The sequence below is a fragment of the Schistocerca cancellata genome, chromosome 9 (genome assembly GCF_023864275.1).
Source record: "Schistocerca cancellata isolate TAMUIC-IGC-003103 chromosome 9, iqSchCanc2.1, whole genome shotgun sequence".
In the NCBI taxonomy this organism is placed as follows: domain Eukaryota; kingdom Metazoa; phylum Arthropoda; class Insecta; order Orthoptera; family Acrididae; genus Schistocerca; species Schistocerca cancellata.
In genome coordinates this window covers 154,896,231-154,913,123 of record NC_064634.1, presented here as the reverse complement: position 1 = coordinate 154,913,123, position 16,893 = coordinate 154,896,231, and the positions used below count along the sequence as shown (strand labels likewise).

General features: G+C 53.4%; 51 non-coding genes across 51 annotated transcripts; 26 read left to right on the top strand and 25 right to left on the bottom strand.

Annotated features, from left to right (window-relative positions):
• Window positions 1-99: 99 nt before the first annotated feature.
• On the top strand, window positions 100-191 carry Trnai-uau (transfer RNA isoleucine (anticodon UAU)). Its single transcript is given in 2 exon segments — window positions 100-137; window positions 156-191. It is a non-coding gene; the product is annotated as a tRNA-Ile (tRNA).
• A 111-nt stretch (window positions 192-302) lies between these two features.
• Window positions 303-374, top strand: Trnad-guc (transfer RNA aspartic acid (anticodon GUC)). The gene has a single exon. It is a non-coding gene; the product is annotated as a tRNA-Asp (tRNA).
• A 236-nt stretch (window positions 375-610) lies between these two features.
• Window positions 611-682, bottom strand: Trnam-cau (transfer RNA methionine (anticodon CAU)). The gene has a single exon. It is a non-coding gene; the product is annotated as a tRNA-Met (tRNA).
• Window positions 683-930: 248 nt separating this feature from the next.
• Window positions 931-1,003, bottom strand: Trnar-acg (transfer RNA arginine (anticodon ACG)). The gene has a single exon. It is a non-coding gene; the product is annotated as a tRNA-Arg (tRNA).
• Window positions 1,004-1,445: 442 nt separating this feature from the next.
• Trnai-uau (transfer RNA isoleucine (anticodon UAU)) lies at window positions 1,446-1,537 on the top strand. Its single transcript is given in 2 exon segments — window positions 1,446-1,483; window positions 1,502-1,537. It is a non-coding gene; the product is annotated as a tRNA-Ile (tRNA).
• Window positions 1,538-1,648: 111 nt separating this feature from the next.
• Window positions 1,649-1,720, top strand: Trnad-guc (transfer RNA aspartic acid (anticodon GUC)). Its single transcript has one exon. It is a non-coding gene; the product is annotated as a tRNA-Asp (tRNA).
• Window positions 1,721-1,956: 236 nt separating this feature from the next.
• Trnam-cau (transfer RNA methionine (anticodon CAU)) lies at window positions 1,957-2,028 on the bottom strand. Its single transcript has one exon. It is a non-coding gene; the product is annotated as a tRNA-Met (tRNA).
• Window positions 2,029-2,276: 248 nt separating this feature from the next.
• Window positions 2,277-2,349, bottom strand: Trnar-acg (transfer RNA arginine (anticodon ACG)). The gene has a single exon. It is a non-coding gene; the product is annotated as a tRNA-Arg (tRNA).
• A 442-nt stretch (window positions 2,350-2,791) lies between these two features.
• Trnai-uau (transfer RNA isoleucine (anticodon UAU)) lies at window positions 2,792-2,883 on the top strand. Its single transcript is given in 2 exon segments — window positions 2,792-2,829; window positions 2,848-2,883. It is a non-coding gene; the product is annotated as a tRNA-Ile (tRNA).
• A 111-nt stretch (window positions 2,884-2,994) lies between these two features.
• On the top strand, window positions 2,995-3,066 carry Trnad-guc (transfer RNA aspartic acid (anticodon GUC)). The gene has a single exon. It is a non-coding gene; the product is annotated as a tRNA-Asp (tRNA).
• A 236-nt stretch (window positions 3,067-3,302) lies between these two features.
• Trnam-cau (transfer RNA methionine (anticodon CAU)) lies at window positions 3,303-3,374 on the bottom strand. Its single transcript has one exon. It is a non-coding gene; the product is annotated as a tRNA-Met (tRNA).
• A 248-nt stretch (window positions 3,375-3,622) lies between these two features.
• Window positions 3,623-3,695, bottom strand: Trnar-acg (transfer RNA arginine (anticodon ACG)). Its single transcript has one exon. It is a non-coding gene; the product is annotated as a tRNA-Arg (tRNA).
• Window positions 3,696-4,137: 442 nt separating this feature from the next.
• Window positions 4,138-4,229, top strand: Trnai-uau (transfer RNA isoleucine (anticodon UAU)). The gene is given in 2 exon segments: window positions 4,138-4,175; window positions 4,194-4,229. It is a non-coding gene; the product is annotated as a tRNA-Ile (tRNA).
• Window positions 4,230-4,340: 111 nt separating this feature from the next.
• Window positions 4,341-4,412, top strand: Trnad-guc (transfer RNA aspartic acid (anticodon GUC)). Its single transcript has one exon. It is a non-coding gene; the product is annotated as a tRNA-Asp (tRNA).
• Window positions 4,413-4,648: 236 nt separating this feature from the next.
• On the bottom strand, window positions 4,649-4,720 carry Trnam-cau (transfer RNA methionine (anticodon CAU)). The gene has a single exon. It is a non-coding gene; the product is annotated as a tRNA-Met (tRNA).
• A 248-nt stretch (window positions 4,721-4,968) lies between these two features.
• Trnar-acg (transfer RNA arginine (anticodon ACG)) lies at window positions 4,969-5,041 on the bottom strand. Its single transcript has one exon. It is a non-coding gene; the product is annotated as a tRNA-Arg (tRNA).
• Window positions 5,042-5,483: 442 nt separating this feature from the next.
• On the top strand, window positions 5,484-5,575 carry Trnai-uau (transfer RNA isoleucine (anticodon UAU)). The gene is given in 2 exon segments: window positions 5,484-5,521; window positions 5,540-5,575. It is a non-coding gene; the product is annotated as a tRNA-Ile (tRNA).
• Window positions 5,576-5,686: 111 nt separating this feature from the next.
• Window positions 5,687-5,758, top strand: Trnad-guc (transfer RNA aspartic acid (anticodon GUC)). Its single transcript has one exon. It is a non-coding gene; the product is annotated as a tRNA-Asp (tRNA).
• A 236-nt stretch (window positions 5,759-5,994) lies between these two features.
• Trnam-cau (transfer RNA methionine (anticodon CAU)) lies at window positions 5,995-6,066 on the bottom strand. Its single transcript has one exon. It is a non-coding gene; the product is annotated as a tRNA-Met (tRNA).
• A 248-nt stretch (window positions 6,067-6,314) lies between these two features.
• Trnar-acg (transfer RNA arginine (anticodon ACG)) lies at window positions 6,315-6,387 on the bottom strand. Its single transcript has one exon. It is a non-coding gene; the product is annotated as a tRNA-Arg (tRNA).
• Window positions 6,388-6,829: 442 nt separating this feature from the next.
• Trnai-uau (transfer RNA isoleucine (anticodon UAU)) lies at window positions 6,830-6,921 on the top strand. The gene is given in 2 exon segments: window positions 6,830-6,867; window positions 6,886-6,921. It is a non-coding gene; the product is annotated as a tRNA-Ile (tRNA).
• A 111-nt stretch (window positions 6,922-7,032) lies between these two features.
• On the top strand, window positions 7,033-7,104 carry Trnad-guc (transfer RNA aspartic acid (anticodon GUC)). The gene has a single exon. It is a non-coding gene; the product is annotated as a tRNA-Asp (tRNA).
• A 236-nt stretch (window positions 7,105-7,340) lies between these two features.
• Window positions 7,341-7,412, bottom strand: Trnam-cau (transfer RNA methionine (anticodon CAU)). Its single transcript has one exon. It is a non-coding gene; the product is annotated as a tRNA-Met (tRNA).
• A 248-nt stretch (window positions 7,413-7,660) lies between these two features.
• On the bottom strand, window positions 7,661-7,733 carry Trnar-acg (transfer RNA arginine (anticodon ACG)). The gene has a single exon. It is a non-coding gene; the product is annotated as a tRNA-Arg (tRNA).
• Window positions 7,734-8,175: 442 nt separating this feature from the next.
• On the top strand, window positions 8,176-8,267 carry Trnai-uau (transfer RNA isoleucine (anticodon UAU)). The gene is given in 2 exon segments: window positions 8,176-8,213; window positions 8,232-8,267. It is a non-coding gene; the product is annotated as a tRNA-Ile (tRNA).
• A 111-nt stretch (window positions 8,268-8,378) lies between these two features.
• On the top strand, window positions 8,379-8,450 carry Trnad-guc (transfer RNA aspartic acid (anticodon GUC)). The gene has a single exon. It is a non-coding gene; the product is annotated as a tRNA-Asp (tRNA).
• Window positions 8,451-8,686: 236 nt separating this feature from the next.
• Trnam-cau (transfer RNA methionine (anticodon CAU)) lies at window positions 8,687-8,758 on the bottom strand. The gene has a single exon. It is a non-coding gene; the product is annotated as a tRNA-Met (tRNA).
• Window positions 8,759-9,006: 248 nt separating this feature from the next.
• Window positions 9,007-9,079, bottom strand: Trnar-acg (transfer RNA arginine (anticodon ACG)). Its single transcript has one exon. It is a non-coding gene; the product is annotated as a tRNA-Arg (tRNA).
• A 442-nt stretch (window positions 9,080-9,521) lies between these two features.
• On the top strand, window positions 9,522-9,613 carry Trnai-uau (transfer RNA isoleucine (anticodon UAU)). The gene is given in 2 exon segments: window positions 9,522-9,559; window positions 9,578-9,613. It is a non-coding gene; the product is annotated as a tRNA-Ile (tRNA).
• Window positions 9,614-9,724: 111 nt separating this feature from the next.
• On the top strand, window positions 9,725-9,796 carry Trnad-guc (transfer RNA aspartic acid (anticodon GUC)). The gene has a single exon. It is a non-coding gene; the product is annotated as a tRNA-Asp (tRNA).
• Window positions 9,797-10,032: 236 nt separating this feature from the next.
• Trnam-cau (transfer RNA methionine (anticodon CAU)) lies at window positions 10,033-10,104 on the bottom strand. The gene has a single exon. It is a non-coding gene; the product is annotated as a tRNA-Met (tRNA).
• Window positions 10,105-10,352: 248 nt separating this feature from the next.
• Window positions 10,353-10,425, bottom strand: Trnar-acg (transfer RNA arginine (anticodon ACG)). Its single transcript has one exon. It is a non-coding gene; the product is annotated as a tRNA-Arg (tRNA).
• A 442-nt stretch (window positions 10,426-10,867) lies between these two features.
• Window positions 10,868-10,959, top strand: Trnai-uau (transfer RNA isoleucine (anticodon UAU)). The gene is given in 2 exon segments: window positions 10,868-10,905; window positions 10,924-10,959. It is a non-coding gene; the product is annotated as a tRNA-Ile (tRNA).
• A 111-nt stretch (window positions 10,960-11,070) lies between these two features.
• Trnad-guc (transfer RNA aspartic acid (anticodon GUC)) lies at window positions 11,071-11,142 on the top strand. Its single transcript has one exon. It is a non-coding gene; the product is annotated as a tRNA-Asp (tRNA).
• Window positions 11,143-11,378: 236 nt separating this feature from the next.
• Window positions 11,379-11,450, bottom strand: Trnam-cau (transfer RNA methionine (anticodon CAU)). The gene has a single exon. It is a non-coding gene; the product is annotated as a tRNA-Met (tRNA).
• Window positions 11,451-11,698: 248 nt separating this feature from the next.
• On the bottom strand, window positions 11,699-11,771 carry Trnar-acg (transfer RNA arginine (anticodon ACG)). The gene has a single exon. It is a non-coding gene; the product is annotated as a tRNA-Arg (tRNA).
• Window positions 11,772-12,213: 442 nt separating this feature from the next.
• Trnai-uau (transfer RNA isoleucine (anticodon UAU)) lies at window positions 12,214-12,305 on the top strand. Its single transcript is given in 2 exon segments — window positions 12,214-12,251; window positions 12,270-12,305. It is a non-coding gene; the product is annotated as a tRNA-Ile (tRNA).
• Window positions 12,306-12,416: 111 nt separating this feature from the next.
• Trnad-guc (transfer RNA aspartic acid (anticodon GUC)) lies at window positions 12,417-12,488 on the top strand. The gene has a single exon. It is a non-coding gene; the product is annotated as a tRNA-Asp (tRNA).
• A 236-nt stretch (window positions 12,489-12,724) lies between these two features.
• On the bottom strand, window positions 12,725-12,796 carry Trnam-cau (transfer RNA methionine (anticodon CAU)). Its single transcript has one exon. It is a non-coding gene; the product is annotated as a tRNA-Met (tRNA).
• A 248-nt stretch (window positions 12,797-13,044) lies between these two features.
• On the bottom strand, window positions 13,045-13,117 carry Trnar-acg (transfer RNA arginine (anticodon ACG)). The gene has a single exon. It is a non-coding gene; the product is annotated as a tRNA-Arg (tRNA).
• Window positions 13,118-13,559: 442 nt separating this feature from the next.
• Window positions 13,560-13,651, top strand: Trnai-uau (transfer RNA isoleucine (anticodon UAU)). The gene is given in 2 exon segments: window positions 13,560-13,597; window positions 13,616-13,651. It is a non-coding gene; the product is annotated as a tRNA-Ile (tRNA).
• A 111-nt stretch (window positions 13,652-13,762) lies between these two features.
• Trnad-guc (transfer RNA aspartic acid (anticodon GUC)) lies at window positions 13,763-13,834 on the top strand. Its single transcript has one exon. It is a non-coding gene; the product is annotated as a tRNA-Asp (tRNA).
• Window positions 13,835-14,070: 236 nt separating this feature from the next.
• Trnam-cau (transfer RNA methionine (anticodon CAU)) lies at window positions 14,071-14,142 on the bottom strand. The gene has a single exon. It is a non-coding gene; the product is annotated as a tRNA-Met (tRNA).
• A 248-nt stretch (window positions 14,143-14,390) lies between these two features.
• On the bottom strand, window positions 14,391-14,463 carry Trnar-acg (transfer RNA arginine (anticodon ACG)). The gene has a single exon. It is a non-coding gene; the product is annotated as a tRNA-Arg (tRNA).
• A 442-nt stretch (window positions 14,464-14,905) lies between these two features.
• Window positions 14,906-14,997, top strand: Trnai-uau (transfer RNA isoleucine (anticodon UAU)). Its single transcript is given in 2 exon segments — window positions 14,906-14,943; window positions 14,962-14,997. It is a non-coding gene; the product is annotated as a tRNA-Ile (tRNA).
• A 111-nt stretch (window positions 14,998-15,108) lies between these two features.
• Window positions 15,109-15,180, top strand: Trnad-guc (transfer RNA aspartic acid (anticodon GUC)). Its single transcript has one exon. It is a non-coding gene; the product is annotated as a tRNA-Asp (tRNA).
• Window positions 15,181-15,416: 236 nt separating this feature from the next.
• Window positions 15,417-15,488, bottom strand: Trnam-cau (transfer RNA methionine (anticodon CAU)). The gene has a single exon. It is a non-coding gene; the product is annotated as a tRNA-Met (tRNA).
• Window positions 15,489-15,736: 248 nt separating this feature from the next.
• On the bottom strand, window positions 15,737-15,809 carry Trnar-acg (transfer RNA arginine (anticodon ACG)). The gene has a single exon. It is a non-coding gene; the product is annotated as a tRNA-Arg (tRNA).
• A 442-nt stretch (window positions 15,810-16,251) lies between these two features.
• Trnai-uau (transfer RNA isoleucine (anticodon UAU)) lies at window positions 16,252-16,343 on the top strand. The gene is given in 2 exon segments: window positions 16,252-16,289; window positions 16,308-16,343. It is a non-coding gene; the product is annotated as a tRNA-Ile (tRNA).
• A 111-nt stretch (window positions 16,344-16,454) lies between these two features.
• Trnad-guc (transfer RNA aspartic acid (anticodon GUC)) lies at window positions 16,455-16,526 on the top strand. Its single transcript has one exon. It is a non-coding gene; the product is annotated as a tRNA-Asp (tRNA).
• Window positions 16,527-16,762: 236 nt separating this feature from the next.
• Window positions 16,763-16,834, bottom strand: Trnam-cau (transfer RNA methionine (anticodon CAU)). Its single transcript has one exon. It is a non-coding gene; the product is annotated as a tRNA-Met (tRNA).
• Window positions 16,835-16,893: the final 59 nt, after the last annotated feature.

Here is a 16,893-nt window from a genome sequence, read left to right as displayed (position 1 = left end):
AGTCGCAGTATGGCCGCAGGTGACGGTCGTATGATGGGTCTGTAGCCACAACAGGTTGGCGGCAAAGCAAATACCGCTAACTGAAAGCACCCTGCTGTAGCCCCAGTGGCGCAATTGGTTAGCGCACGGTACTTATAAGGCAGTAGCCGTGAGCAATGCCGGGGTTGTGAGTTCGAGCCTCACCTGGGGCATACTTTTATTTCGTAGCAGCTGACTCTGAAAGCATCGGGACGCTAGATTTGAGATGAATCACCTACTTGAGAAGAATAAGTGTGCGTGCGTTGTGCGTATCGTTTGCGTATTCCTCGGTAGTATAGTGGTTAGTATCCCCGCCTGTCACGCGGGAGACCGGGGTTCGATTCCCCGCCGGGGAGGTGCGATTTTTATATCGCGAAAGTTGCACGTGTGGCCCGATAGGACATTAACGTTGTGATCGAGAAATGTAGTTGCTGCAGAATCGTAAGAAACTCTGCGTCTTAGGAAGTGTTTCTCGTATTCTCCACACGACGTCGTCATCGTTTCAGAACTTACAGGGTTTGCTGTTGACGCTGGGTCAGCGCACCCCAGGCTTAATGATCGAGCTCGAAGCACCCAAGAAAAAGAACAATTTTAGCAGAGCGTGGTTTCGATCCACGGACCTCTGGGTTATGGGCCCAGCACGCTTCCACTGCGCCACTCTGCTGCGTGACGTGGGACACTTGGAAAAGCATTGTCTGCGTCGCGTACCGTTTACTTAACTGTGCAACATCTCTCAGCTTGACTTGTCTCGACTTTGCTCGACTGACGCTACGCTGACGCTTGCACGAAGCGATATTTACCACGATCGTCTCGAGATGCAGCTGCGAGATGCTCAGGATTGACATTGCACTCCACGCAGGTGGAAACATTCGAATGCACTGCCTAGCTACGCGCCCGCAACTAACAAAATGCCGACCCTGCCAGGATTCGAACCTGGAATCTTCTGATCCGTAGTCAGACGCGTTATCCGTTGCGCCACAGGGCCACTGTTCGCCTTTCGTCATATGAGGCGGGTACACATCGCAGAGCAACGTGTTCTCCGTGGCTCGGCAACTGCGTGTCGTCCACTGACAACGGCGGCGCGGCCACTCTGGTCTTCCGCACTCTGCAGGGAGCTGCCAAGGAAGGCATCTCTCCTCCAGCTGCTCGGCCACGGTGCGCCTGCATAGCTTAGAGCTTGCCACACATCTGCCCTCGCTGTTGGACAGGTAGCAGAAGGCAAGGCGCGCGTTTTTCTGCAATTTTTCGGTGATGACAAGCGGTTGATATGCTTGTAAGTGTAGCATATGAAACAAGAATCGTATGAAGCATCCGTAGCCAGGTGCTAAAGTCGCAGTATGGCCGCAGGTGACGGTCGTATGATGGGTCTGTAGCCACAACAGGTTGGCGGCAAAGCAAATACCGCTAACTGAAAGCACCCTGCTGTAGCCCCAGTGGCGCAATTGGTTAGCGCACGGTACTTATAAGGCAGTAGCCGTGAGCAATGCCGGGGTTGTGAGTTCGAGCCTCACCTGGGGCATACTTTTATTTCGTAGCAGCTGACTCTGAAAGCATCGGGACGCTAGATTTGAGATGAATCACCTACTTGAGAAGAATAAGTGTGCGTGCGTTGTGCGTATCGTTTGCGTATTCCTCGGTAGTATAGTGGTTAGTATCCCCGCCTGTCACGCGGGAGACCGGGGTTCGATTCCCCGCCGGGGAGGTGCGATTTTTATATCGCGAAAGTTGCACGTGTGGCCCGATAGGACATTAACGTTGTGATCGAGAAATGTAGTTGCTGCAGAATCGTAAGAAACTCTGCGTCTTAGGAAGTGTTTCTCGTATTCTCCACACGACGTCGTCATCGTTTCAGAACTTACAGGGTTTGCTGTTGACGCTGGGTCAGCGCACCCCAGGCTTAATGATCGAGCTCGAAGCACCCAAGAAAAAGAACAATTTTAGCAGAGCGTGGTTTCGATCCACGGACCTCTGGGTTATGGGCCCAGCACGCTTCCACTGCGCCACTCTGCTGCGTGACGTGGGACACTTGGAAAAGCATTGTCTGCGTCGCGTACCGTTTACTTAACTGTGCAACATCTCTCAGCTTGACTTGTCTCGACTTTGCTCGACTGACGCTACGCTGACGCTTGCACGAAGCGATATTTACCACGATCGTCTCGAGATGCAGCTGCGAGATGCTCAGGATTGACATTGCACTCCACGCAGGTGGAAACATTCGAATGCACTGCCTAGCTACGCGCCCGCAACTAACAAAATGCCGACCCTGCCAGGATTCGAACCTGGAATCTTCTGATCCGTAGTCAGACGCGTTATCCGTTGCGCCACAGGGCCACTGTTCGCCTTTCGTCATATGAGGCGGGTACACATCGCAGAGCAACGTGTTCTCCGTGGCTCGGCAACTGCGTGTCGTCCACTGACAACGGCGGCGCGGCCACTCTGGTCTTCCGCACTCTGCAGGGAGCTGCCAAGGAAGGCATCTCTCCTCCAGCTGCTCGGCCACGGTGCGCCTGCATAGCTTAGAGCTTGCCACACATCTGCCCTCGCTGTTGGACAGGTAGCAGAAGGCAAGGCGCGCGTTTTTCTGCAATTTTTCGGTGATGACAAGCGGTTGATATGCTTGTAAGTGTAGCATATGAAACAAGAATCGTATGAAGCATCCGTAGCCAGGTGCTAAAGTCGCAGTATGGCCGCAGGTGACGGTCGTATGATGGGTCTGTAGCCACAACAGGTTGGCGGCAAAGCAAATACCGCTAACTGAAAGCACCCTGCTGTAGCCCCAGTGGCGCAATTGGTTAGCGCACGGTACTTATAAGGCAGTAGCCGTGAGCAATGCCGGGGTTGTGAGTTCGAGCCTCACCTGGGGCATACTTTTATTTCGTAGCAGCTGACTCTGAAAGCATCGGGACGCTAGATTTGAGATGAATCACCTACTTGAGAAGAATAAGTGTGCGTGCGTTGTGCGTATCGTTTGCGTATTCCTCGGTAGTATAGTGGTTAGTATCCCCGCCTGTCACGCGGGAGACCGGGGTTCGATTCCCCGCCGGGGAGGTGCGATTTTTATATCGCGAAAGTTGCACGTGTGGCCCGATAGGACATTAACGTTGTGATCGAGAAATGTAGTTGCTGCAGAATCGTAAGAAACTCTGCGTCTTAGGAAGTGTTTCTCGTATTCTCCACACGACGTCGTCATCGTTTCAGAACTTACAGGGTTTGCTGTTGACGCTGGGTCAGCGCACCCCAGGCTTAATGATCGAGCTCGAAGCACCCAAGAAAAAGAACAATTTTAGCAGAGCGTGGTTTCGATCCACGGACCTCTGGGTTATGGGCCCAGCACGCTTCCACTGCGCCACTCTGCTGCGTGACGTGGGACACTTGGAAAAGCATTGTCTGCGTCGCGTACCGTTTACTTAACTGTGCAACATCTCTCAGCTTGACTTGTCTCGACTTTGCTCGACTGACGCTACGCTGACGCTTGCACGAAGCGATATTTACCACGATCGTCTCGAGATGCAGCTGCGAGATGCTCAGGATTGACATTGCACTCCACGCAGGTGGAAACATTCGAATGCACTGCCTAGCTACGCGCCCGCAACTAACAAAATGCCGACCCTGCCAGGATTCGAACCTGGAATCTTCTGATCCGTAGTCAGACGCGTTATCCGTTGCGCCACAGGGCCACTGTTCGCCTTTCGTCATATGAGGCGGGTACACATCGCAGAGCAACGTGTTCTCCGTGGCTCGGCAACTGCGTGTCGTCCACTGACAACGGCGGCGCGGCCACTCTGGTCTTCCGCACTCTGCAGGGAGCTGCCAAGGAAGGCATCTCTCCTCCAGCTGCTCGGCCACGGTGCGCCTGCATAGCTTAGAGCTTGCCACACATCTGCCCTCGCTGTTGGACAGGTAGCAGAAGGCAAGGCGCGCGTTTTTCTGCAATTTTTCGGTGATGACAAGCGGTTGATATGCTTGTAAGTGTAGCATATGAAACAAGAATCGTATGAAGCATCCGTAGCCAGGTGCTAAAGTCGCAGTATGGCCGCAGGTGACGGTCGTATGATGGGTCTGTAGCCACAACAGGTTGGCGGCAAAGCAAATACCGCTAACTGAAAGCACCCTGCTGTAGCCCCAGTGGCGCAATTGGTTAGCGCACGGTACTTATAAGGCAGTAGCCGTGAGCAATGCCGGGGTTGTGAGTTCGAGCCTCACCTGGGGCATACTTTTATTTCGTAGCAGCTGACTCTGAAAGCATCGGGACGCTAGATTTGAGATGAATCACCTACTTGAGAAGAATAAGTGTGCGTGCGTTGTGCGTATCGTTTGCGTATTCCTCGGTAGTATAGTGGTTAGTATCCCCGCCTGTCACGCGGGAGACCGGGGTTCGATTCCCCGCCGGGGAGGTGCGATTTTTATATCGCGAAAGTTGCACGTGTGGCCCGATAGGACATTAACGTTGTGATCGAGAAATGTAGTTGCTGCAGAATCGTAAGAAACTCTGCGTCTTAGGAAGTGTTTCTCGTATTCTCCACACGACGTCGTCATCGTTTCAGAACTTACAGGGTTTGCTGTTGACGCTGGGTCAGCGCACCCCAGGCTTAATGATCGAGCTCGAAGCACCCAAGAAAAAGAATAATTTTAGCAGAGCGTGGTTTCGATCCACGGACCTCTGGGTTATGGGCCCAGCACGCTTCCACTGCGCCACTCTGCTGCGTGACGTGGGACACTTGGAAAAGCATTGTCTGCGTCGCGTACCGTTTACTTAACTGTGCAACATCTCTCAGCTTGACTTGTCTCGACTTTGCTCGACTGACGCTACGCTGACGCTTGCACGAAGCGATATTTACCACGATCGTCTCGAGATGCAGCTGCGAGATGCTCAGGATTGACATTGCACTCCACGCAGGTGGAAACATTCGAATGCACTGCCTAGCTACGCGCCCGCAACTAACAAAATGCCGACCCTGCCAGGATTCGAACCTGGAATCTTCTGATCCGTAGTCAGACGCGTTATCCGTTGCGCCACAGGGCCACTGTTCGCCTTTCGTCATATGAGGCGGGTACACATCGCAGAGCAACGTGTTCTCCGTGGCTCGGCAACTGCGTGTCGTCCACTGACAACGGCGGCGCGGCCACTCTGGTCTTCCGCACTCTGCAGGGAGCTGCCAAGGAAGGCATCTCTCCTCCAGCTGCTCGGCCACGGTGCGCCTGCATAGCTTAGAGCTTGCCACACATCTGCCCTCGCTGTTGGACAGGTAGCAGAAGGCAAGGCGCGCGTTTTTCTGCAATTTTTCGGTGATGACAAGCGGTTGATATGCTTGTAAGTGTAGCATATGAAACAAGAATCGTATGAAGCATCCGTAGCCAGGTGCTAAAGTCGCAGTATGGCCGCAGGTGACGGTCGTATGATGGGTCTGTAGCCACAACAGGTTGGCGGCAAAGCAAATACCGCTAACTGAAAGCACCCTGCTGTAGCCCCAGTGGCGCAATTGGTTAGCGCACGGTACTTATAAGGCAGTAGCCGTGAGCAATGCCGGGGTTGTGAGTTCGAGCCTCACCTGGGGCATACTTTTATTTCGTAGCAGCTGACTCTGAAAGCATCGGGACGCTAGATTTGAGATGAATCACCTACTTGAGAAGAATAAGTGTGCGTGCGTTGTGCGTATCGTTTGCGTATTCCTCGGTAGTATAGTGGTTAGTATCCCCGCCTGTCACGCGGGAGACCGGGGTTCGATTCCCCGCCGGGGAGGTGCGATTTTTATATCGCGAAAGTTGCACGTGTGGCCCGATAGGACATTAACGTTGTGATCGAGAAATGTAGTTGCTGCAGAATCGTAAGAAACTCTGCGTCTTAGGAAGTGTTTCTCGTATTCTCCACACGACGTCGTCATCGTTTCAGAACTTACAGGGTTTGCTGTTGACGCTGGGTCAGCGCACCCCAGGCTTAATGATCGAGCTCGAAGCACCCAAGAAAAAGAACAATTTTAGCAGAGCGTGGTTTCGATCCACGGACCTCTGGGTTATGGGCCCAGCACGCTTCCACTGCGCCACTCTGCTGCGTGTCGTGGGACACTTGGAAAAGCATTGTCTGCGTCGCGTACCGTTTACTTAACTGTGCAACATCTCTCAGCTTGACTTGTCTCGACTTTGCTCGACTGACGCTACGCTGACGCTTGCACGAAGCGATATTTACCACGATCGTCTCGAGATGCAGCTGCGAGATGCTCAGGATTGACATTGCACTCCACGCAGGTGGAAACATTCGAATGCACTGCCTAGCTACGCGCCCGCAACTAACAAAATGCCGACCCTGCCAGGATTCGAACCTGGAATCTTCTGATCCGTAGTCAGACGCGTTATCCGTTGCGCCACAGGGCCACTGTTCGCCTTTCGTCATATGAGGCGGGTACACATCGCAGAGCAACGTGTTCTCCGTGGCTCGGCAACTGCGTGTCGTCCACTGACAACGGCGGCGCGGCCACTCTGGTCTTCCGCACTCTGCAGGGAGCTGCCAAGGAAGGCATCTCTCCTCCAGCTGCTCGGCCACGGTGCGCCTGCATAGCTTAGAGCTTGCCACACATCTGCCCTCGCTGTTGGACAGGTAGCAGAAGGCAAGGCGCGCGTTTTTCTGCAATTTTTCGGTGATGACAAGCGGTTGATATGCTTGTAAGTGTAGCATATGAAACAAGAATCGTATGAAGCATCCGTAGCCAGGTGCTAAAGTCGCAGTATGGCCGCAGGTGACGGTCGTATGATGGGTCTGTAGCCACAACAGGTTGGCGGCAAAGCAAATACCGCTAACTGAAAGCACCCTGCTGTAGCCCCAGTGGCGCAATTGGTTAGCGCACGGTACTTATAAGGCAGTAGCCGTGAGCAATGCCGGGGTTGTGAGTTCGAGCCTCACCTGGGGCATACTTTTATTTCGTAGCAGCTGACTCTGAAAGCATCGGGACGCTAGATTTGAGATGAATCACCTACTTGAGAAGAATAAGTGTGCGAGCGTTGTGCGTATCGTTTGCGTATTCCTCGGTAGTATAGTGGTTAGTATCCCCGCCTGTCACGCGGGAGACCGGGGTTCGATTCCCCGCCGGGGAGGTGCGATTTTTATATCGCGAAAGTTGCACGTGTGGCCCGATAGGACATTAACGTTGTGATCGAGAAATGTAGTTGCTGCAGAATCGTAAGAAACTCTGCGTCTTAGGAAGTGTTTCTCGTATTCTCCACACGACGTCGTCATCGTTTCAGAACTTACAGGGTTTGCTGTTGACGCTGGGTCAGCGCACCCCAGGCTTAATGATCGAGCTCGAAGCACCCAAGAAAAAGAACAATTTTAGCAGAGCGTGGTTTCGATCCACGGACCTCTGGGTTATGGGCCCAGCACGCTTCCACTGCGCCACTCTGCTGCGTGACGTGGGACACTTGGAAAAGCATTGTCTGCGTCGCGTACCGTTTACTTAACTGTGCAACATCTCTCAGCTTGACTTGTCTCGACTTTGCTCGACTGACGCTACGCTGACGCTTGCACGAAGCGATATTTACCACGATCGTCTCGAGATGCAGCTGCGAGATGCTCAGGATTGACATTGCACTCCACGCAGGTGGAAACATTCGAATGCACTGCCTAGCTACGCGCCCGCAACTAACAAAATGCCGACCCTGCCAGGATTCGAACCTGGAATCTTCTGATCCGTAGTCAGACGCGTTATCCGTTGCGCCACAGGGCCACTGTTCGCCTTTCGTCATATGAGGCGGGTACACATCGCAGAGCAACGTGTTCTCCGTGGCTCGGCAACTGCGTGTCGTCCACTGACAACGGCGGCGCGGCCACTCTGGTCTTCCGCACTCTGCAGGGAGCTGCCAAGGAAGGCATCTCTCCTCCAGCTGCTCGGCCACGGTGCGCCTGCATAGCTTAGAGCTTGCCACACATCTGCCCTCGCTGTTGGACAGGTAGCAGAAGGCAAGGCGCGCGTTTTTCTGCAATTTTTCGGTGATGACAAGCGGTTGATATGCTTGTAAGTGTAGCATATGAAACAAGAATCGTATGAAGCATCCGTAGCCAGGTGCTAAAGTCGCAGTATGGCCGCAGGTGACGGTCGTATGATGGGTCTGTAGCCACAACAGGTTGGCGGCAAAGCAAATACCGCTAACTGAAAGCACCCTGCTGTAGCCCCAGTGGCGCAATTGGTTAGCGCACGGTACTTATAAGGCAGTAGCCGTGAGCAATGCCGGGGTTGTGAGTTCGAGCCTCACCTGGGGCATACTTTTATTTCGTAGCAGCTGACTCTGAAAGCATCGGGACGCTAGATTTGAGATGAATCACCTACTTGAGAAGAATAAGTGTGCGTGCGTTGTGCGTATCGTTTGCGTATTCCTCGGTAGTATAGTGGTTAGTATCCCCGCCTGTCACGCGGGAGACCGGGGTTCGATTCCCCGCCGGGGAGGTGCGATTTTTATATCGCGAAAGTTGCACGTGTGGCCCGATAGGACATTAACGTTGTGATCGAGAAATGTAGTTGCTGCAGAATCGTAAGAAACTCTGCGTCTTAGGAAGTGTTTCTCGTATTCTCCACACGACGTCGTCATCGTTTCAGAACTTACAGGGTTTGCTGTTGACGCTGGGTCAGCGCACCCCAGGCTTAATGATCGAGCTCGAAGCACCCAAGAAAAAGAATAATTTTAGCAGAGCGTGGTTTCGATCCACGGACCTCTGGGTTATGGGCCCAGCACGCTTCCACTGCGCCACTCTGCTGCGTGACGTGGGACACTTGGAAAAGCATTGTCTGCGTCGCGTACCGTTTACTTAACTGTGCAACATCTCTCAGCTTGACTTGTCTCGACTTTGCTCGACTGACGCTACGCTGACGCTTGCACGAAGCGATATTTACCACGATCGTCTCGAGATGCAGCTGCGAGATGCTCAGGATTGACATTGCACTCCACGCAGGTGGAAACATTCGAATGCACTGCCTAGCTACGCGCCCGCAACTAACAAAATGCCGACCCTGCCAGGATTCGAACCTGGAATCTTCTGATCCGTAGTCAGACGCGTTATCCGTTGCGCCACAGGGCCACTGTTCGCCTTTCGTCATATGAGGCGGGTACACATCGCAGAGCAACGTGTTCTCCGTGGCTCGGCAACTGCGTGTCGTCCACTGACAACGGCGGCGCGGCCACTCTGGTCTTCCGCACTCTGCAGGGAGCTGCCAAGGAAGGCATCTCTCCTCCAGCTGCTCGGCCACGGTGCGCCTGCATAGCTTAGAGCTTGCCACACATCTGCCCTCGCTGTTGGACAGGTAGCAGAAGGCAAGGCGCGCGTTTTTCTGCAATTTTTCGGTGATGACAAGCGGTTGATATGCTTGTAAGTGTAGCATATGAAACAAGAATCGTATGAAGCATCCGTAGCCAGGTGCTAAAGTCGCAGTATGGCCGCAGGTGACGGTCGTATGATGGGTCTGTAGCCACAACAGGTTGGCGGCAAAGCAAATACCGCTAACTGAAAGCACCCTGCTGTAGCCCCAGTGGCGCAATTGGTTAGCGCACGGTACTTATAAGGCAGTAGCCGTGAGCAATGCCGGGGTTGTGAGTTCGAGCCTCACCTGGGGCATACTTTTATTTCGTAGCAGCTGACTCTGAAAGCATCGGGACGCTAGATTTGAGATGAATCACCTACTTGAGAAGAATAAGTGTGCGTGCGTTGTGCGTATCGTTTGCGTATTCCTCGGTAGTATAGTGGTTAGTATCCCCGCCTGTCACGCGGGAGACCGGGGTTCGATTCCCCGCCGGGGAGGTGCGATTTTTATATCGCGAAAGTTGCACGTGTGGCCCGATAGGACATTAACGTTGTGATCGAGAAATGTAGTTGCTGCAGAATCGTAAGAAACTCTGCGTCTTAGGAAGTGTTTCTCGTATTCTCCACACGACGTCGTCATCGTTTCAGAACTTACAGGGTTTGCTGTTGACGCTGGGTCAGCGCACCCCAGGCTTAATGATCGAGCTCGAAGCACCCAAGAAAAAGAACAATTTTAGCAGAGCGTGGTTTCGATCCACGGACCTCTGGGTTATGGGCCCAGCACGCTTCCACTGCGCCACTCTGCTGCGTGACGTGGGACACTTGGAAAAGCATTGTCTGCGTCGCGTACCGTTTACTTAACTGTGCAACATCTCTCAGCTTGACTTGTCTCGACTTTGCTCGACTGACGCTACGCTGACGCTTGCACGAAGCGATATTTACCACGATCGTCTCGAGATGCAGCTGCGAGATGCTCAGGATTGACATTGCACTCCACGCAGGTGGAAACATTCGAATGCACTGCCTAGCTACGCGCCCGCAACTAACAAAATGCCGACCCTGCCAGGATTCGAACCTGGAATCTTCTGATCCGTAGTCAGACGCGTTATCCGTTGCGCCACAGGGCCACTGTTCGCCTTTCGTCATATGAGGCGGGTACACATCGCAGAGCAACGTGTTCTCCGTGGCTCGGCAACTGCGTGTCGTCCACTGACAACGGCGGCGCGGCCACTCTGGTCTTCCGCACTCTGCAGGGAGCTGCCAAGGAAGGCATCTCTCCTCCAGCTGCTCGGCCACGGTGCGCCTGCATAGCTTAGAGCTTGCCACACATCTGCCCTCGCTGTTGGACAGGTAGCAGAAGGCAAGGCGCGCGTTTTTCTGCAATTTTTCGGTGATGACAAGCGGTTGATATGCTTGTAAGTGTAGCATATGAAACAAGAATCGTATGAAGCATCCGTAGCCAGGTGCTAAAGTCGCAGTATGGCCGCAGGTGACGGTCGTATGATGGGTCTGTAGCCACAACAGGTTGGCGGCAAAGCAAATACCGCTAACTGAAAGCACCCTGCTGTAGCCCCAGTGGCGCAATTGGTTAGCGCACGGTACTTATAAGGCAGTAGCCGTGAGCAATGCCGGGGTTGTGAGTTCGAGCCTCACCTGGGGCATACTTTTATTTCGTAGCAGCTGACTCTGAAAGCATCGGGACGCTAGATTTGAGATGAATCACCTACTTGAGAAGAATAAGTGTGCGAGCGTTGTGCGTATCGTTTGCGTATTCCTCGGTAGTATAGTGGTTAGTATCCCCGCCTGTCACGCGGGAGACCGGGGTTCGATTCCCCGCCGGGGAGGTGCGATTTTTATATCGCGAAAGTTGCACGTGTGGCCCGATAGGACATTAACGTTGTGATCGAGAAATGTAGTTGCTGCAGAATCGTAAGAAACTCTGCGTCTTAGGAAGTGTTTCTCGTATTCTCCACACGACGTCGTCATCGTTTCAGAACTTACAGGGTTTGCTGTTGACGCTGGGTCAGCGCACCCCAGGCTTAATGATCGAGCTCGAAGCACCCAAGAAAAAGAATAATTTTAGCAGAGCGTGGTTTCGATCCACGGACCTCTGGGTTATGGGCCCAGCACGCTTCCACTGCGCCACTCTGCTGCGTGACGTGGGACACTTGGAAAAGCATTGTCTGCGTCGCGTACCGTTTACTTAACTGTGCAACATCTCTCAGCTTGACTTGTCTCGACTTTGCTCGACTGACGCTACGCTGACGCTTGCACGAAGCGATATTTACCACGATCGTCTCGAGATGCAGCTGCGAGATGCTCAGGATTGACATTGCACTCCACGCAGGTGGAAACATTCGAATGCACTGCCTAGCTACGCGCCCGCAACTAACAAAATGCCGACCCTGCCAGGATTCGAACCTGGAATCTTCTGATCCGTAGTCAGACGCGTTATCCGTTGCGCCACAGGGCCACTGTTCGCCTTTCGTCATATGAGGCGGGTACACATCGCAGAGCAACGTGTTCTCCGTGGCTCGGCAACTGCGTGTCGTCCACTGACAACGGCGGCGCGGCCACTCTGGTCTTCCGCACTCTGCAGGGAGCTGCCAAGGAAGGCATCTCTCCTCCAGCTGCTCGGCCACGGTGCGCCTGCATAGCTTAGAGCTTGCCACACATCTGCCCTCGCTGTTGGACAGGTAGCAGAAGGCAAGGCGCGCGTTTTTCTGCAATTTTTCGGTGATGACAAGCGGTTGATATGCTTGTAAGTGTAGCATATGAAACAAGAATCGTATGAAGCATCCGTAGCCAGGTGCTAAAGTCGCAGTATGGCCGCAGGTGACGGTCGTATGATGGGTCTGTAGCCACAACAGGTTGGCGGCAAAGCAAATACCGCTAACTGAAAGCACCCTGCTGTAGCCCCAGTGGCGCAATTGGTTAGCGCACGGTACTTATAAGGCAGTAGCCGTGAGCAATGCCGGGGTTGTGAGTTCGAGCCTCACCTGGGGCATACTTTTATTTCGTAGCAGCTGACTCTGAAAGCATCGGGACGCTAGATTTGAGATGAATCACCTACTTGAGAAGAATAAGTGTGCGTGCGTTGTGCGTATCGTTTGCGTATTCCTCGGTAGTATAGTGGTTAGTATCCCCGCCTGTCACGCGGGAGACCGGGGTTCGATTCCCCGCCGGGGAGGTGCGATTTTTATATCGCGAAAGTTGCACGTGTGGCCCGATAGGACATTAACGTTGTGATCGAGAAATGTAGTTGCTGCAGAATCGTAAGAAACTCTGCGTCTTAGGAAGTGTTTCTCGTATTCTCCACACGACGTCGTCATCGTTTCAGAACTTACAGGGTTTGCTGTTGACGCTGGGTCAGCGCACCCCAGGCTTAATGATCGAGCTCGAAGCACCCAAGAAAAAGAATAATTTTAGCAGAGCGTGGTTTCGATCCACGGACCTCTGGGTTATGGGCCCAGCACGCTTCCACTGCGCCACTCTGCTGCGTGACGTGGGACACTTGGAAAAGCATTGTCTGCGTCGCGTACCGTTTACTTAACTGTGCAACATCTCTCAGCTTGACTTGTCTCGACTTTGCTCGACTGACGCTACGCTGACGCTTGCACGAAGCGATATTTACCACGATCGTCTCGAGATGCAGCTGCGAGATGCTCAGGATTGACATTGCACTCCACGCAGGTGGAAACATTCGAATGCACTGCCTAGCTACGCGCCCGCAACTAACAAAATGCCGACCCTGCCAGGATTCGAACCCGGAATCTTCTGATCCGTAGTCAGACGCGTTATCCGTTGCGCCACAGGGCCACTGTTCGCCTTTCGTCATATGAGGCGGGTACACATCGCAGAGCAACGTGTTCTCCGTGGCTCGGCAACTGCGTGTCGTCCACTGACAACGGCGGCGCGGCCACTCTGGTCTTCCGCACTCTGCAGGGAGCTGCCAAGGAAGGCATCTCTCCTCCAGCTGCTCGGCCACGGTGCGCCTGCATAGCTTAGAGCTTGCCACACATCTGCCCTCGCTGTTGGACAGGTAGCAGAAGGCAAGGCGCGCGTTTTTCTGCAATTTTTCGGTGATGACAAGCGGTTGATATGCTTGTAAGTGTAGCATATGAAACAAGAATCGTATGAAGCATCCGTAGCCAGGTGCTAAAGTCGCAGTATGGCCGCAGGTGACGGTCGTATGATGGGTGTGTAGCCACAACAGGTTGGCGGCAAAGCAAATACCGCTAACTGAAAGCACCCTGCTGTAGCCCCAGTGGCGCAATTGGTTAGCGCACGGTACTTATAAGGCAGTAGCCGTGAGCAATGCCGGGGTTGTGAGTTCGAGCCTCACCTGGGGCATACTTTTATTTTGTAGCAGCTGACTCTGAAAGCATCGGGACGCTAGATTTGAGATGAATCACCTACTTGAGAAGAATAAGTGTGCGTGCGTTGTGCGTATCGTTTGCGTATTCCTCGGTAGTATAGTGGTTAGTATCCCCGCCTGTCACGCGGGAGACCGGGGTTCGATTCCCCGCCGGGGAGGTGCGATTTTTATATCGCGAAAGTTGCACGTGTGGCCCGATAGGACATTAACGTTGTGATCGAGAAATGTAGTTGCTGCAGAATCGTAAGAAACTCTGCGTCTTAGGAAGTGTTTCTCGTATTCTCCACACGACGTCGTCATCGTTTCAGAACTTACAGGGTTTGCTGTTGACGCTGGGTCAGCGCACCCCAGGCTTAATGATCGAGCTCGAAGCACCCAAGAAAAAGAATAATTTTAGCAGAGCGTGGTTTCGATCCACGGACCTCTGGGTTATGGGCCCAGCACGCTTCCACTGCGCCACTCTGCTGCGTGACGTGGGACACTTGGAAAAGCATTGTCTGCGTCGCGTACCGTTTACTTAACTGTGCAACATCTCTCAGCTTGACTTGTCTCGACTTTGCTCGACTGACGCTACGCTGACGCTTGCACGAAGCGATATTTACCACGATCGTCTCGAGATGCAGCTGCGAGATGCTCAGGATTGACATTGCACTCCACGCAGGTGGAAACATTCGAATGCACTGCCTAGCTACGCGCCCGCAACTAACAAAATGCCGACCCTGCCAGGATTCGAACCTGGAATCTTCTGATCCGTAGTCAGACGCGTTATCCGTTGCGCCACAGGGCCACTGTTCGCCTTTCGTCATATGAGGCGGGTACACATCGCAGAGCAACGTGTTCTCCGTGGCTCGGCAACTGCGTGTCGTCCACTGACAACGGCGGCGCGGCCACTCTGGTCTTCCGCACTCTGCAGGGAGCTGCCAAGGAAGGCATCTCTCCTCCAGCTGCTCGGCCACGGTGCGCCTGCATAGCTTAGAGCTTGCCACACATCTGCCCTCGCTGTTGGACAGGTAGCAGAAGGCAAGGCGCGCGTTTTTCTGCAATTTTTCGGTGATGACAAGCGGTTGATATGCTTGTAAGTGTAGCATATGAAACAAGAATCGTATGAAGCATCCGTAGCCAGGTGCTAAAGTCGCAGTATGGCCGCAGGTGACGGTCGTATGATGGGTCTGTAGCCACAACAGGTTGGCGGCAAAGCAAATACCGCTAACTGAAAGCACCCTGCTGTAGCCCCAGTGGCGCAATTGGTTAGCGCACGGTACTTATAAGGCAGTAGCCGTGAGCAATGCCGGGGTTGTGAGTTCGAGCCTCACCTGGGGCATACTTTTATTTCGTAGCAGCTGACTCTGAAAGCATCGGGACGCTAGATTTGAGATGAATCACCTACTTGAGAAGAATAAGTGTGCGTGCGTTGTGCGTATCGTTTGCGTATTCCTCGGTAGTATAGTGGTTAGTATCCCCGCCTGTCACGCGGGAGACCGGGGTTCGATTCCCCGCCGGGGAGGTGCGATTTTTATATCGCGAAAGTTGCACGTGTGGCCCGATAGGACATTAACGTTGTGATCGAGAAATGTAGTTGCTGCAGAATCGTAAGAAACTCTGCGTCTTAGGAAGTGTTTCTCGTATTCTCCACACGACGTCGTCATCGTTTCAGAACTTACAGGGTTTGCTGTTGACGCTGGGTCAGCGCACCCCAGGCTTAATGATCGAGCTCGAAGCACCCAAGAAAAAGAATAATTTTAGCAGAGCGTGGTTTCGATCCACGGACCTCTGGGTTATGGGCCCAGCACGCTTCCACTGCGCCACTCTGCTGCGTGACGTGGGACACTTGGAAAAGCATTGTCTGCGTCGCGTACCGTTTACTTAACTGTGCAACATCTCTCAGCTTGACTTGTCTCGACTTTGCTCGACTGACGCTACGCTGACGCTTGCACGAAGCGATATTTACCACGATCGTCTCGAGATGCAGCTGCGAGATGCTCAGGATTGACATTGCACTCCACGCAGGTGGAAACATTCGAATGCACTGCCTAGCTACGCGCCCGCAACTAACAAAATGCCGACCCTGCCAGGATTCGAACCTGGAATCTTCTGATCCGTAGTCAGACGCGTTATCCGTTGCGCCACAGGGCCACTGTTCGCCTTTCGTCATATGAGGCGGGTACACATCGCAGAGCAACGTGTTCTCCGTGGCTCGGCAACTGCGTGTCGTCCACTGACAACGGCGGCGCGGCCACTCTGGTCTTCCGCACTCTGCAGGGAGCTGCCAAGGAAGGCATCTCTCCTCCAGCTGCTCGGCCACGGTGCGCCTGCATAGCTTAGAGCTTGCCACACATCTGCCCTCGCTGTTGGACAGGTAGCAGAAGGCAAGGCGCGCGTTTTTCTGCAATTTTTCGGTGATGACAAGCGGTTGATATGCTTGTAAGTGTAGCATATGAAACAAGAATCGTATGAAGCATCCGTAGCCAGGTGCTAAAGTCGCAGTATGGCCGCAGGTGACGGTCGTATGATGGGTGTGTAGCCACAACAGGTTGGCGGCAAAGCAAATACCGCTAACTGAAAGCACCCTGCTGTAGCCCCAGTGGCGCAATTGGTTAGCGCACGGTACTTATAAGGCAGTAGCCGTGAGCAATGCCGGGGTTGTGAGTTCGAGCCTCACCTGGGGCATACTTTTATTTTGTAGCAGCTGACTCTGAAAGCATCGGGACGCTAGATTTGAGATGAATCACCTACTTGAGAAGAATAAGTGTGCGTGCGTTGTGCGTATCGTTTGCGTATTCCTCGGTAGTATAGTGGTTAGTATCCCCGCCTGTCACGCGGGAGACCGGGGTTCGATTCCCCGCCGGGGAGGTGCGATTTTTATATCGCGAAAGTTGCACGTGTGGCCCGATAGGACATTAACGTTGTGATCGAGAAATGTAGTTGCTGCAGAATCGTAAGAAACTCTGCGTCTTAGGAAGTGTTTCTCGTATTCTCCACACGACGTCGTCATCGTTTCAGAACTTACAGGGTTTGCTGTTGACGCTGGGTCAGCGCACCCCAGGCTTAATGATCGAGCTCGAAGCACCCAAGAAAAAGAATAATTTTAGCAGAGCGTGGTTTCGATCCACGGACCTCTGGGTTATGGGCCCAGCACGCTTCCACTGCGCCACTCTGCTGCGTGACGTGGGACACTTGGAAAAGCATTGTCTGCGTCGCGTACCGTTTACTTAACTGT